Genomic DNA, 15624 nt, shown 5'->3' with positions numbered 1-15624 from the left:
AGAACAGTCTTATGGACTCTGAGGGAGAAGGGGAGGGTGGGACGTTCTGGGAGAATAGCATTGAAACATGTATATTATCATATGTGAAACAGAACACCATTCCAGGTTCGATGCATGAGACAAATGCTCAGGGCAGGGGCAATGGGATGACCCAGAGGGATGGGATGGGGAGGGAGGTGGGAGGGGGGTCCAGGAAGGGGAACACATGTAAACCCATGGCTGATTCATGTCAATGTATGGCAAAAACTATTACAATATTGTAAAGTAATTAGCCCCCAACTAAAATAAATTTATTTAATAAAAAAAAATAATTTTTAGATTTATATGTTTTGTGAGGTATCCTTTCTCAGCTACAACAGTCATTAAACTCAAGTATGGGGGTTTCCCTGGTGGCTCAGTGGTAAAGAATCTGCTTGCCAATGCAGGAGACTCGGTTTTGGCACCTGATCTGGGAAGATTCCACATGCTGTGCAGCAACTAAGCCCACACGCTGCAGCTACTGAAGTTCGGGCAACCTAGAGCCTGTGCTCCACAACAAGAAAAGCTACCTCAATAAGAAGCCATGGATTGCAATGAACAGTAGCCCCACTTGATGCAACTAGAGAAAGAGCCTGCATGGTAACAAACACCCAGCACAACCAAAAATTTTTTTTAATCAAGTATTAAGATAAACAACTTAGAATCAGACCCTCAGGCAGCTGTATCATAAATCAAGATTTTGTTCAAATGAAGCACCACAGTGTCACTGCTCTCAAAGTGAGAGCAACAGTTGTTACACTATTAATAAATATTAAAATTAATCTTAAAGAGGGTTTGTTTCATCTCATACCCTTCTTTATCTCTATTTTTGTAAATGCCTTATAAAATATTGGGACAGTGAGAAATATAGTTTGTAAATAAATTTATGTGTATTTGTTTTTGTGTAGTTTCTAAGTCATATCCAACTCTCGTGACTCTATGGACTGTAGCCCACCAGGCTCCTCTGTCCTTCGGATTTCCCAGGCAGGAATACTGGAGTGGGTTGCCATTTCTTTTTCCAGGGAATATTCCCCACCCAGGGATTGAACTCGGGTCTCCTCCTTGGCAGGCAGATTCTTTACCACTGAACCACCTGGGAAGCCCTTGAATATATTAGAGGTGATCAAAAATTTTGCTGGTAAGGGAGAGTGATCAAAAAGTTGGGAAACAATTTGCTTAAAGGACGGTAAAGAGAAACAATTCTTACTAATTGCCATGTATTATCATGATTCTGCTTACATATAGTTATATGTTAATTAGGAAAGAATAAATCATTCTGATGACTATAATGCAGTTGCCCAGATGCAAGTAGGGCAGCTTAATGAATGAAGATTGTGCTGCCATAAGGTACATTCCACAGTGAACTCTATTAGCTAATTGTGATGAAGGCAATTACCGTATCTGAAGCAGACCAATCTAGCATAGTCAGAATTAATACCTATTATGTGTGCGGGTTTCCAAAACATGAGTGAAGCATACCTAGCAAAATCCAGCCCACTTTGGAGGAAAAGAACTAATTATTTTAAAATCTAAAGGTAAAAGAGAGAGGATTTTAGAGCATAAAGAAATGAAACCAAAACATGTTATGTGGTGAGTCTGCCAAACTCACCCCCGCCCCCAAAAAAGACTCCATGTAGAAAAGAAAGTTCCCAGGGATGCAGGGCTTCCCTAAATCCCCTTGTTTGGATCCAGCCATCTATACACAAAGGCACCAACTGAGAACATCCTCTTGGTTGGTAACAGCTGAGTGACATGCAACATTGCTTACAGTCAACAAAAAGTTTTACATTAGGATACTGTGTTGGTTATTTTGTCAATCGTCCCTTTTAATTTTAAGGTGTTGTCTGTCCAAGAAAAGAAATCTAAATGTTTATTAAAATGTGTCTGTCTTCTATATCTAGTCAAGGTTGCTCAGACAAACTTAAGGTAGATTCAAATTGCAAAGGTGCTAAGTCTGATTTCTCAGATCTTTCCAATTTTTCTTGGATACAGACTCCCACTCTCATCCTCTGAAGTCCCTTCTGGCTCCTAGATTAAATGATGTAAATGTATCTGGCCCCAAAGATTATTCTGTGAGATCTCCCTCTCCTGTACTGGTAGTTATCTCTGAATGTCTGTGAGATTTCAGGCCTTCAATGGTAATCAAAGAAATTTACACACAGGGTATTATGAGAATGCCAAGTTGGGGCACCTATTCCAGCTTGGGGAAAGGGAATTAGAATGAAACAGCAGTAGCACATGAAATGGTTGTAAATATCTACCAGATGGTCAGCCAGGTAGAGGGCACAGCATTTACAAAAGCATAAGCATAGAGGCACAAAGCAATGTGGTATAGGCAAGAAGTGCAGTGATATTGTATAGCAAGTTGTAAAGAAGGATGTGGAAGAGGCAAATGGGGATCAAAGGAGGAGCTTGATATGCTATGCTCAGAGACATGGATAATTAGCCTTGGACAATGGGAATGACTGAAGACTTTTCAGGAAGGCAAGGACTCGTTAGATCACTCTGACGGTTTTGCAGAATATAGATTTGAGGAGGATCTAGTATAAATCCAGGGGGAAGATGAAACCCCAAAGTAGAGGGCAGTGATAGAAGAGATGGAAAGGGGCCATACTGAAGATTTAATACTGAGGTAAAATCTGCCAGACCTGTGAATGTTCTATAACACAGAACAGCCTCTTCTACTAGGACTTGGAGTTCTGATTTGCTAGATTTCTAATTAAGAGCAGTATGGCATAGAAAAGTGCCTACAAGGACTGGATCTGGAGCTCTGTTCAAATCACAGCTTCACTACTTTTTAGCTGTGTGACCTTGGGGCAGTTATTCAACCTCCTGAATCTGTTTCCCCATCTGCAAAAAGTGATTAATAATAAGAGCCACTTAAAGCTGTGAGGATTCAAGTATATTCACGAGTAAAGGGCACAGCGTAGTGCCTGGTCTAGAATAAGCATTCAATTTTGGTAGCTGTTTAATTTTATTATTATTAACCATATGCTTTAGAAAATATATGAGCAAATTGCAGTTTTGACATCTTACTATGAAATTTGAGAAATCAAATCAGTATTCTTGCCCAGATGGAAAGTCACCATATCTCTCTGCAGGGAAGTAGCTGACAAGCATAAATATTAAGCAAATGTTAGTAATTAAAAACGATCAGTTTAAAAGATATTTATACACTGTGCCAGACTGCATTTAAAGTAACTCATAAAGATACATAGTGAAGTGAGTGAAGTCACTCAGTCGTGTCTGACTCTTCGAGACCCCATGGACTGTAGCCTACCAGGCTTCTCTGTCCATGGAATTTTCCAGGCAAGAGTACCGGAGTGGGTTGCCATTTCCTTCTCCAGAAGAACTTTCTGACCCAGGGATTCAACCTGGGTGTCCCACATTGCAGGCAGATGCGTTACCATCTGAGCCACCAGGGAATATAAAGATACATAGAACAAGATAGCAAAAGTTTAAAAAACCGTGTCAAAAAGAAGAAAGCAAGAGCGGAGACAAAAGAGAGTAAAAATCAAGGCTCCAAAACAAAAGGGCAACTGAGGCTTCCCAGTGGTCAGCTAGGGTCCAGACCCCCACAAGCCCACCAATGGAGCAAATCTACACATACAGTAATCTTGTCTGAAAAATTCCATGGACAGAGGAGTCTGGTGGGCTATAGTCCAAAGGGTCACAGAGAGTCAGACATGACTGAGCACACACGAAAAAGAACAGAATGCTTTAAAACCCAGGTCATTTATATGCATAAAACACTTTTTAAGTCTAGTGAGAGTCAACACGTCATTTTTCAATAAGCCTTATCACCATCACCCTGTGAAACTCCATTATCTTTCCTTAGTCAACCAGCTTTGATAAACCAGCATGCCCCTCAGGGAAGACCCTCTTCTCATGCCTGGGTCACAGATGGTGGGGATTTCTAACTGAACTCTAGCTAGCATCTAATTCTTTCTTGCAGGACACATCACCTAAAAATCACCCACGCAGTCCCCTTAAATGAGAAATCATGATGGTTCATGACTAATCCAACCCATGTTCACACGTAGCTGAGATTTCATGCATTTGGTTTCTTTTTTAATTTTAGGGATGCTGTGATCTAGCTATGGCCACAGAAACTTTAAAACACAATGAAATAACCTGTAGTTGAACTTGAATTGAACTATATATGTGGCAGATAATTTTAAGGTGTTATTTAAGGCCTATAAGACATAAAATAAATGCTAATTTCCTTCAAATATAACATTAATAAATGTATATATGAGTATATGTAAGCAGAAGAGTAGGTATAAATTGGAGAATATAAAATAAAGATACAATATTAATGTGCAAGCTTTCTTTGCCTCCTAAACTGCTTAATCATAATTACACATTACATCAAATCCCTAGAACAAGATTAGTACATGTATTATCAACATCTGGTCTACAGCTAGAAGCAATATCCCAATATTTAAAAAATACTATAAAACCCACTAAAGTATAAAAAATTTGAAACTGCTAAAATATTCAAATTTCATGTACATATATTTGTTTTATCTTCAATTGTGACATAGCATATAAAGTACCTTTAAAAGTTCCAAGGGGGAAAGATAAATTAATTTTCATTGTTCAGTTAATGTAATTTACAATAAAGCAAGGCACTATGTCTAGATGGACTTTCCTAGTCCCACATACATAAACATTTGTCCTTGGTATTACTATTATTTCTAAACAGAACTACACAAACAGTAATTAGCATATCAATGAGGGTGCCCTTTCACTTTGCAAAAATGAATAATCTCCCTCACTAGATAATTAACTGTATGAGAGAGGGGACTTTGTTTTGTTCATCTCTGTGCTCTTCAGTGCCAAGAGTGCTGTCTCGTACATAATATGCACACAATAAATGCTTGTTGAATGACTGAGCTGGCATTAAAATACCATAGGTCATATTTAGCCACACCCAAAAGTTTATCACCCAGGACTTCTCTACATTTGATATCATTAAGTCAAATACCCGACTCTAGCTACAGTTGCCTGTCCTTCTGGCCTGTTCATTCAATGACCTCTCCCAGCCCTATACCAGTTCTCAGACCTCATGGAGGGGAGGTAGTCTTCCATAGACCTTTCACTTCCACTCTGTCAGCTCCTTCCTGTCTTCTTTTCCTAGACAGTTTGGATTCTATTGTTTCAACTGCACTCTTGTCATCATTCTCAATAACCCATTTTCATTGCAAATATCTAATAAAAACGTAACCCTGGAAGAGCCCAACTCTTGTGCTTTATGCCCACACTGGGACTACTGAGATCTGCTGGAGAAAAAAAAAAATCACAATATGGTGGATTACGATCAATATGAATTCTTGGTTGCCAAGCTCACTTCAACACTGCCTGACACTCCAGCTATGCTTTTGTGGTCCTAGCTTGCTCTCCTGTTCATCACAGTATTTCAAACCTTCCAAAAGCACCTCAATATTCCATCCCAAACCCTGCTCCACTTCAACCCCTTGCTCTAAGAGTATTATCTTTCCTCTTCCATCATAGGGAAATATAAACACCCTCAGACAAGCTCCTGCCACCAAATCTATAAACTTATTGTTATCTATATCTGTTCACTTTTTTTTTCTTCAAAACTGTAATGTCCTTCCTCTTGTTTAAAGGTAATCTCTCCACTTCATTTTGGGATCCTCTCCCATCTGGCATAAGGACTTTACTCGGTAAGAACTTTGCTCTATCAATTATCTCTTTCCATCAGCCTTTAAAGACATCTAAGTCTTCCTAAATTAAAAAAAAAGAAAAGAAAAAACTTCTCTGGATTTCAATTCTTCCCCTACTACCACCCTTTCTGTGCTCTTCCGAGACAAATTTGTCTAAGGAATTGTCCATATCCACTGCCTCCACTTCCTCATATCCCCAAATATTTCCCAACCCATCAAAATCTAGCATTCCACCCCCCAGTCCCCTGAAATTGCTTTAAGGTCACCAACAACCTCCTAAATCCAATGGATAGTAGTCAGTTTTTATTATCGTAGACATCTCTGAATCTTTAGCAACACTGACTATTTTTTTAATGGAGCCATTCCATCTTGAAAAACTTATCCTACTGATATTCAAGTAGATGCACAAATATATATCATAAGGATGTTCAACGTTTAAACCAGCAAAAAATTTATACAATTTAAACATCAATACAAAACTGATTAAATAAACTATGGTACAACTATGGTTCCAGAACTATGGTTCCATTCTATAATGGAATGCAATGTCACTGTTAAAAAGAAAGCGGTAAGGGACTTCCCTGATGGTCCAGTGGTTAAGACTCCATGCTTTCACTGCAGGGGGCAAGGGTTCCATCCCTGGTCAAGGAACTAAGAACCCACATGACACACAGTACAGCCAAGAAAAGAGAGATAGTTCTACATATACTAACACTGAAAGCATGCCACAAATGTTAAGCAAAAAATACATTCCAGAACATATGTATGATAATTCCATTTGTATTTTGTAACATATAACTGCAGACAGGATGGATGAATAGATGAATGGAAGGAAGGAAGGAAATATTTCATATGGGCACGGAAAATGTCTGAAAGGGGATACGAATTTAATATTGTAACCTGTGGGAAATGGGATATGGAGAGGAGAATGGAATACTTATACGTTCTCTTTTATTGGGTCAAGTAATAAAAATGTAGTCAGATCCCTAAGCACACCAACATTCCCAAAGCAGGTAAGAAAGAAGTTCAAAGCAGATCAAAAGGGAATGGCCAGAGAAACCGGGTCAAGTATATTTTAATGTACCAGAGATAAAGGGAGGAGAGAGAGAAAGGTAGCTAATGGTTTTAAACATGAAAAGAAAGATCTACTAAAAATAAGAAGAGGTAGGTATACAATAAATAAAGAGCATGAACAGATAATTCTTGAAGAAGGTCAAATGACCAATAGATGGAAAAAAGAAAAAAGTTTCACTGTTACTGGTAATAAAGATTTTTTGTTTTCCTATCAATGAAGCAAAATTTTAAAGACAATATTCAATTTTAAAAGGGAAGATGTAACAAGTACTCTCACACTTCGTTAGCAAATGCAAAACAGTTTTGATCTAATAAGGACCTACTGTATAGCACAGGGAACTCTACTCAATACTCTGTAATGACCTCAATGGGAAAAGAATCTTAAAAGAAGTAGATATATGTATAACTGAGTCACTTTGCTGTACAACAGAAACTAACACAGTAATTTAACTCTACTCCAATAAAAATTAAAATAAATAAATTTAAATTTGATTTATAAAAAACCAAACTTCATACAACTTATCACAATTGCAATTAAATCACTGATTATGAAATATGTTCCTTTTAAAAACATATACTCCCTGGTTGAAATAAGTTCTACTCCCATAAAAGGGCATCATCTACCTTCTTATACACTCCATCTCAAGCACCTAGTCTAGAAACTGGCACATTGTTGATTCTCAGTAAATAAACCCACGCATGCATGCATGCTCAGTTGCTTCAGTAGTGTCTGACTCTTTGCAACCCTATGGACTATAGCAGGCTCCACCAGGCTCCTCTGTCCATAGGATTCTCCAGGCAAGAATACTGGAGTGGGTTGCTGTGCCCTCCTCCAGAGGGCCTTTCTGACCCAGGAATAGAACCTGAGTTTCCTGCATCTTCTGCACTGCAGGCAGATTCTTTACCACTGAACCACCAGGGAAGCCCAAATAAACCTATATTTTCTGAAAAGTGACAAGCAATAGTTTAAAGACACTGATACTAAAGCTATTAAAAAATTTATTTATTTATTTGGCTGTCCTGGTTCTTAGTTGTGGCATGTGGGATCAAGTTTCTTGATCAGGGATCAAACCTGGACCCCCTTGCATTGGGAATGAGGAGTCTTAGCCACTGGACCACCAGGAAAGTCCCACTAAAGCTAGCCTGAGTTGACAGAGATACAAACAAGAAACAGAGCAGAAGTCAAGGAAATTTTCCATCTCTTATGAATTGTTAAACATCAAGTTAGGTTTAGATAGACACAGATATGAAAGCCACAGTGGTTCGTCAATTCAACTATTCTGGCACCACTGTCCAATTTCCTACCCTCTTATATTTCTGCCACAGGCACCCAGAAATATCCCCCAAACTAGACAGTCTCCACTTTGTTCCTACACCTGGGCTGATGAGTGCTTCTAGAGAGAATGGATACAGAGTTCTGTGACTTGGAAGGAGACAAATTCAAGTTATCCAAGCCTCTCTGGGCTCACTGTGATGTGGCAGTCTGGATGATTTGCCGCTAAGGGGTTCTTCTATTCATCCTCCTCAAATGCTGTTCCAACCCATCACCACTCTCATCAGTTGGGATCTCCTTCAAAATCCTGTCCTTCCACAGCTCCTTCCTTCTCCATAGCCCCAACAATCCTGCTGTGATTCCCTCCTGTCTCAATGGAAGAGCTACCTCTCTTTCTCGAAGACCCATCTTTTCACCACTTTCATGCTGAAGCCCCCACCCTCCGGCATCCTCCAAATCAATCAACCTGGCATCAGTCAAGCTCTGAAATGGGTTCATCTCTCTCCTATATTTAAAAAGAAACAAAATTAACATTTTCTTCTCCCCTGTGCTCCACTGTCTATGGGAAATGCTCTCCTTCCCGTCAGAGCCAAGCCTCTTCAAATGTATACCATATTCCCTATCAGTCTGTCTAAGTGCTACCCCCCCAACTCTCTACAATCTGCCTCTCTCCTCCTGCTGCATTGATATCATCACTGACATCCTAATTGTCAAATCTAATGAACATGTTTTTTAAATGTTTTATGTTATGCTTTATCTGATTACAAGAGGGGTACACATCATGAATAAAGTTATGACTATGGAAGACTAAAGAGAAAAAAAAAACTTGCACTGTATAACAGACAATGGGTAAATATCCCTAAAAATAGTGTTATTATAAACAAATGAAATATATAATCCAAAAGAGAAGTGTGGGAAGGATATTGAGGAGCAAGTCTCAGGAAAAATACAAGTAGCTAACACACATGAAGACACTCAGCCTTACTAGTGACCAGATATAAATGAAAGTTAAATCAGTTAGATACTATTTTTCATTGTCAGATTGGCAAAAATTAAACAGACTGTCCATCCTCAGCAAGGGAATGAGGAAAAGCACTCTCAATGGTGAGAGTGTAAATCTTCTTCGATGCCACTTTTCTGATGCCTATTCACATTTTTTAAATGTGCATGTCCTTGGACCCAACAATTATCCTACTAGAAAGCTGTCCAGCGTAAATATCTGTATGTTTACCTAGCTCTATATACATCATTGAGCACTGCGCAAAGATGCTTATTGCAGCATGTGGTGGCTTGGACTAGGGGGATAGGCAGAGGAGATGGAGACGTGGCAGAATATAATAACATGGTGGACAGGATTTGCTGATGAATTGGGTATAGGGAGGGGGTGAGAGAATGAGAGGAATCAAGGGTGACTGTAGGTTCGTGGTTGGAATGGATGATGGTGTCATTTTACTGAGACAGGGGAGGCTGAGGGAAGGGGCTGGGGATTTGAGAGGACTCGAGTCCTGTTTTGGAAATAGACTCAGAGACATAGAGAACAGACTGGTGGCTGCCAAGCAGGAGGGGGTTGGGGAAGGGATGGATTGGGAGTTTGGAAGCAGCAATGCAAACTAGTATATAGAGGATAGATAAACAAGGTCCTGCTGTATAGCAGAGAACTATATTCAATTATCCTATGATAAACCATGGAGGAAAGAATGTTTAAAAAAATAATGCATAGGGAAGTCCCTGGTGGTCCAGTGGTTAGGACTGCACACTTTCACTAAAAAGGGCATGGGTTCAATCTGTGGTCTGGGAACTAAGATCCCATAAGCTGGGTAGCAGGGCCAAAAATAATATGTGTGTGTGTGCATATATATATAACTGTATAAATATACATATATATGTATGTATACATAACTATATATATGTATACCTGAATCACTTTGTTGTACAACAGAAATTAACACAACATTGTGAATCAGCTATATGTCAATAAAATTTTTTAAAGAGTCTTGTTTTGGCCATGTTATGTTTGAGATGCCTATTTGATATCCAAGTAGGAATGCTTAATAGCTCATTAGATCTATGAGGCTGCAGCTTAGAAGCAAGGCTTAGGACAGAGACATAAATTTTGGAGTGACAGATGGTATTTAAAACCATGGGGCTGGATGAATGCTTCTAGAAAAATTCTGGGTAGAGAAAAGTCCATGGACTGAGCCCTGGGTCATGCCACTATATTGAGAAGTTGAGGAGATAAATTGAGTAGAAGAAGAGGTTGGGCAGAAGTTTTTTGTACAAACTTCAGTTTCAGAGAAGTTATCATTCATTAAATGGTGGAGAATCACATATTTACCAAAGTATCAAGAGTCTAACTCCTTCCAGCCTGTCTTTGGAAAGATTCTAGCCTTATTTTTCTTTCTGAATGTTTCAAAACATTTAAATAGAATAGTACTTTCTTTCTTTCCTTTTACATAGTGGTTTCCTCACATGGTATAATTCTCCTAGTATAAAACTTGTCAAGTACCACACAAGCAGTAATCAGCAATGGCTTTTTCATAAAGTTAATAATCCAATAACCACATCATGCCTAAAAGGCTAAGAGTGACTTGAGGCCAGAAGCTTAATTTTTTAGGCATCTTTTATTCTTTTGAGCTGTTCACTTCCCTATCACACAGCAACCTTCTCCAGCTTCTTACTGAGCTCACTGGATAAATGCCTTAAGACATCTGACAAGCCATACCCCTCTTCCTAGTGCGGACCACAAGAAGCACAGCATCTTTACATTTCCACTTTAAATTTTAAAAGTTTCCATCCAGAGACTCATGCCTTAAAAAAAGAGAGACGAAGTACTTCCAAGCAGGTCAAAGTTGTCATCAGGCATGCAATCTCAAAGCAGAATTGTGTGAGAACTGGGCCTGGGGCAGACCAGGGACACTTAAGTTTCCAGTCCAGGAGAACATAAAAGAGTACCAATTCCTACAATGGTGATGTCATTCATTAAGCACCTACAATGTGCCAGGCTCTGTTATGGATGCTGGGGTCCACTGGTGAATGAAACAGACAGCAATCTCTGCCCACATAGAACTTACACCATGGAGGGAGAAGAAAAGAAAAATGAATAAGAAAGAAAACAAGAAAAGAAAAAGAAAAACAAGAAAGAAAAATGAATAAAATACACAAAATATTACATTAGAGTAATACGGTAGGGAAGGAGCATATATCAACAGAATGTTCAGGGAAGGACTTAAAACTTTAAAACTTATTTAAATAAGTTTAATTAGGGTGGTTAGGGATGACCTAAGGTGACATTTAAGTACAAAGTCCTAGCTGTAGATTCAAGTGCCTCAAAAAGGTGTCTTCTGTACTTTAATCCCATCATCACCTGACCTCAGGCCCTTGAAGGGATGGTATCCCCAGGTCCTTGTACAAATATTTGTTAATCTCTTGTGCTCAAGACAAAGGGAGCTCCAAGATCTAGACCTTGTTTTAGATTACAACCTTCAAGATGGAAAACCGACTGTGGTCAGCAGGTACTCAGTCACTTGGTCATGTTTCGACCCTATGGACTGTAGCCCGCAAGGCTCCTCTGTCCATGGGATTTTCCAGGCAAGAAAATTGTCGTGGGTTGTTATTTCCTTTCCCAGGAAAATCAACTGAAAGAGGTTTTAAGGGACTTTCCTGAGGTGTTAACAAAGAGTTTTAGGACACAGAATAACTGGTAATTCTGCTTAGGGGAAGGAACTGTGTGTTCAGTAACTTTAGAGGTGACTTTAGAGCTAAATCTTGATGAATAGGAATTAATGGCAGGGAAGTGGGTATGGGTGACAAAGTTATCACTTCAGGAAAAGAGCGAGAGAGAGAGAAAAAAAGAGTAATTTAAGCAAAGACCCAGAGATGGGATCAGGAGGGAAATTTTCTCATGGACTGTTCTTCCCTAAGGTAGTCCATCCATTCCATCATAAAACAAGCCCACACTCAGCCTCAGACATCCTGGCCTGGCTATTGGGAAATCCTTACCACTTTCCACACTCTCATTTCTCCCCTACCTAGCAGAAAAGGAAAAAATTGAGCCAGGCACACATCCCTAGAATCAAGGGTCACCTTCTCTAACTTCAGGACAATTCCTTCTGAGCTTAAAGCCCTGGAAGTCTCCTCACCTGGGTACAGGAGGCGCGCGGGGTGGGGGTGGGGTGTGCTTATAGTGGCAATGTGGCACGCATTCCCACAGTGGAAGTGAAGTGGGTGAGCCATCAGTGAGGTAAGTGCTCCAAAGTCTCTGCAGTCCCTCTGAGGTGGAATCAAGGACCAAAACTTAGGCTTCAGCTTGGAAGTGAAATTTTTCATCACTTAGTCCTCACCTGTGAGCTATTTAGTGTTCCTAAAATCTAAGACAGCAGAGTTGGTGTGATAGGGAGAAGAATACAGCTCAGCTGCAGTCAGATGGCCCAGCTCTGGCCCTCATCAGTTGGGTGATTTGAGTCAAGGTACTTAAACACTCAGAGTCTCCCTTTCATTATGTTGTTGAGTCGCTAAGTCATACCTGACTCTTTTGCCATTCCACGGACTATTAGGCTGCCAGGCTTCTCTGTCCATGGGATTTCCCAGGCAAGAGTACTGGAGTGGGTTGCCATTTCCTTCTCCCCAGGATCTTCCCGACCCAGGGATCGAACCTGTGTCTCCTACACTGGCTGGCAGATTCTTTACTGCTGAGCCACCAGAGAAGCCTAAGCCTTCAGGCTTATAATTGTGGTACCCCACACATACAGTTATCATTAGGATTATGTGAGGTAATTATATAAAGAACTTCTCACAGTGCCTGGCTCAATGGATTCTAACAACCCTGATTAGTAGCAACTTTCAGGGGAAAAGCTCAGAAAGCATCAATCAGAAATGTCACATACACTCACAGACCAATTATCCCTGAACAGGCCTCCAAACTCCATTTCACTGCTCTGACTTAGTGAGAGGCACCTGAAATTGTGCTATCAGAAATGTTCATCCCCTGCCAGGAAAAGTCTCACAAGCCAAGCTGGTGGTCTTTTAACATTAGAATTTCCAACAGATGCCAAAAAAAAAATAAAATAAAATAACACCCAACAACTACAACTATAGCCGAAAACTTCATTAGGGCCTCAACTCTTTGCATTAACCATTGTTCTCTCCACAGACCATCGGGCAAACACATAAGACCGTTAAACACCTTAAAATTAATGGACTTATGAGGGGTGGGGAGCTGAAAGCAGAAAAGAAGCCAAGAGGTACAATATGTACTGAAGACTAATTTCTGGCACAAATGTACAAGGTCTAGGATCAACCCTGCCTAAAGCAGTATTCTGGAACGCTAGGTCCTCTGGTCTTAGAGAAGCAGGCAGGGTACTTCAGGAAGAAAAGTTTGGTTAATTAGAAACATCACCTGTTCCAGTCGCCAAAATTCTAATCCAACGATTTTAGCACCCAAAATTTCAACCATCTTACTCAACATTAAGGGTTGGAGGGACATCTTTTCTACCCCTTTACAAACCATCACAGATGGAAACGTTCTATGTCCCTTCTGAGGGCTCTGAGGACCCTCTTTCAGAAGCGAACCTCGCTGACGGCTGTAAATTGTCCTTTAGTGGCTAAGTCGTGTCAGACTCTTGTGTGACCCCATGGACTGTAGCCCATCAGGCTCCTCTGTCCATAGGATTTCTCAGACAAGAATACTGGAGTGGGTTGCCATTCCCTTCTCCAGGGGATCTTTCCAATCCAGGGATCCTGCATTGGCAGGCGGATTCTTTACTGCTGAGCCATCAGGGAAGCCTAAGGGTGGAAAGATAAAGCGGTTCAGCTCCAGAGCACACAGCCGGGTCCTCACCCCCAAGCGCAGAGGTTGCCCACTGAAGCAGGACTAGGGGCCAACCGGCCTCCAGCCTTTACCTGCGGTGGATCCGCGGAGGCCAGGAAAGCGGACGCTGTGAAGGCCAAGGTCCGGAAGCAATGCGGGGCCCAGACACCGCAGAAAAGGTGACTCGACGCCTCAGAGGGCGCAGTTCCCGCTAGGAGCTCGGCCCCACCCCCGCCCCTAGGGCCACCTCCCGGGAGGGGCCCCGGCTCCCGAGGGCGGGAAAAGGCGTCCACACTGGAGGAAGCGGAGCCCTGGGCGGCGACGGAGGGGCCGGGGAAAGGGCCGGGAGACTAAGGGAAAGCAAAGTGGTGGGGAGGGACCGCCCAGCTGACGGGAGTCAAAGCGTGGGGGTGCGGTCCGCTCAGGCGGACGGGGCTAAGGGACAGAGGGTCAGCTCCGGACAAGGCGAGACTGGGAGAGCGGGAGGAGGGAGGGAAGAGCGCAGGTCCCCTAGATGGGGGTGGGGGCGCTTAGGCAGTGAAAAGGTGCTGGGGGCCCAGGAAGCGTCCCGGACCGAGTGCGGAGGGACGGTCTCGGGCCATGGACCTACCTGTCACCTGCAACAGGTGCCACGAGAGGGCGAGACGTCCCAGTGCCAGATTCAGGGAAGGGTATCCCGCTCCGGGAAGACCGCAGCCCAGCTCCAGCAGCTGGCCCTTCTCACCCTCCCTGGAGGCGGAAAAAGCTGCAACTTTCCCTGGAGCGGGGAGGAGCTGGACTCTTAAAGGGGCCGCACAGCACTCCGGGCTCCGTGGTAGGGAGACGCGCCACCGGCCACCTGAAGGGGAGCTCTGAGGACCAGATCCTTAAGGCACTGGAGGGATGCGGTCCCAGGTTAGCAAAGGGAGCTTGACGACTGACATAGGAGTCTGACTAGACCCGAGTTTCATAGGTGGTCCCTCTCTCAGATGATACATCGTGTCTCTCTTCCGTTCAGCTGAGCCACAAGTTGTCAAATTGTTGTGTACTTCTAAGAAGACGAAGACTCCCGACCATATATAATTTGGGAAGAAAAAACACGATGCTATTCTGATCCTTTGACTTTCAGTTTTTTATGGCAAATAAAAGTGTCTGTCCAAAACAGAAACGTTTTGGGGAAAGGACATAGACTAAATTCACACACAGACACAACTGTTTAAAATATTCAGCTAACTAGTAATCCAAATGGAGTAAATTAGAACCATAATGAAACTCTTCAGCAACGGTTTTTGTTTGTTTGTTTGTTTTTATAACAGTTAATGAAGACAAAGTGGCCACAAAACAAGCTCTTTCATAATCGCTAGGAGGAGTGTATTTTGGTTTAAAACCCTTTTAGAAAGCATGTGAGCAGTATATATCAATAGACATTAAAATGTTTATATTTACCCAGTAATTATACATTCCTCTCCCCAGTCTCCCTACTCCCCCTAATTCTTCTCATCAGCTATTAACCAGGCTCAAGTCCCTTCCATCTGTCATCAGCAATTAAACATGCTCAAGTGTCTGTCACCTTGAAAAAAAATCCTCCCTACACACTAGGTACTTCTCCAGCTCCTCTTTATGGGCAATTTCTATTCCCTTATTACTCAGCAATTTGGCTTCCTTCCCCCCAACACTCCACTGAAACTGCTCAACAAGATACTCAACCAATGAACTCTTGTCAGAAAAGCTATATTAAATAAATAAATGTGGTATTTTCCCTGCTTATCTTGCTTGACCTCCCT

At 41.6% G+C, this 15624-nt stretch overlaps 1 protein-coding gene across 4 annotated transcripts in view; it reads right to left on the bottom strand.

The window, feature by feature from the left end:
• SYTL4 (synaptotagmin like 4) overlaps nt 1-14593 on the bottom strand; it is a 72980-nt gene extending 58387 nt beyond the window's left edge. For 2 of the 4 annotated variants that reach the window (XM_081567277.1, XM_081567279.1), the window contains exon 1: nt 14472-14593. The gene's annotated coding sequence lies outside the window, so the exon portion shown is untranslated. Of the gene's footprint in view, nt 1-13953; nt 14306-14471 lie in introns of those variants that run through there. The other 2 variants (XM_081567278.1, XM_081567280.1) reach the window with 1 other exon arrangement.
• Between the last annotated feature and the right edge of the window lie 1031 nt (nt 14594-15624).

The sequence above is a fragment of the Giraffa tippelskirchi genome, chromosome X (genome assembly GCF_054371585.1).
Source record: "Giraffa tippelskirchi isolate mGirTip1 chromosome X, T2T-mGirTip1v1.2.pri, whole genome shotgun sequence".
In the NCBI taxonomy this organism is placed as follows: domain Eukaryota; kingdom Metazoa; phylum Chordata; class Mammalia; order Artiodactyla; family Giraffidae; genus Giraffa; species Giraffa tippelskirchi.
This window is presented reverse-complemented; position numbering and strand designations above follow the sequence as displayed.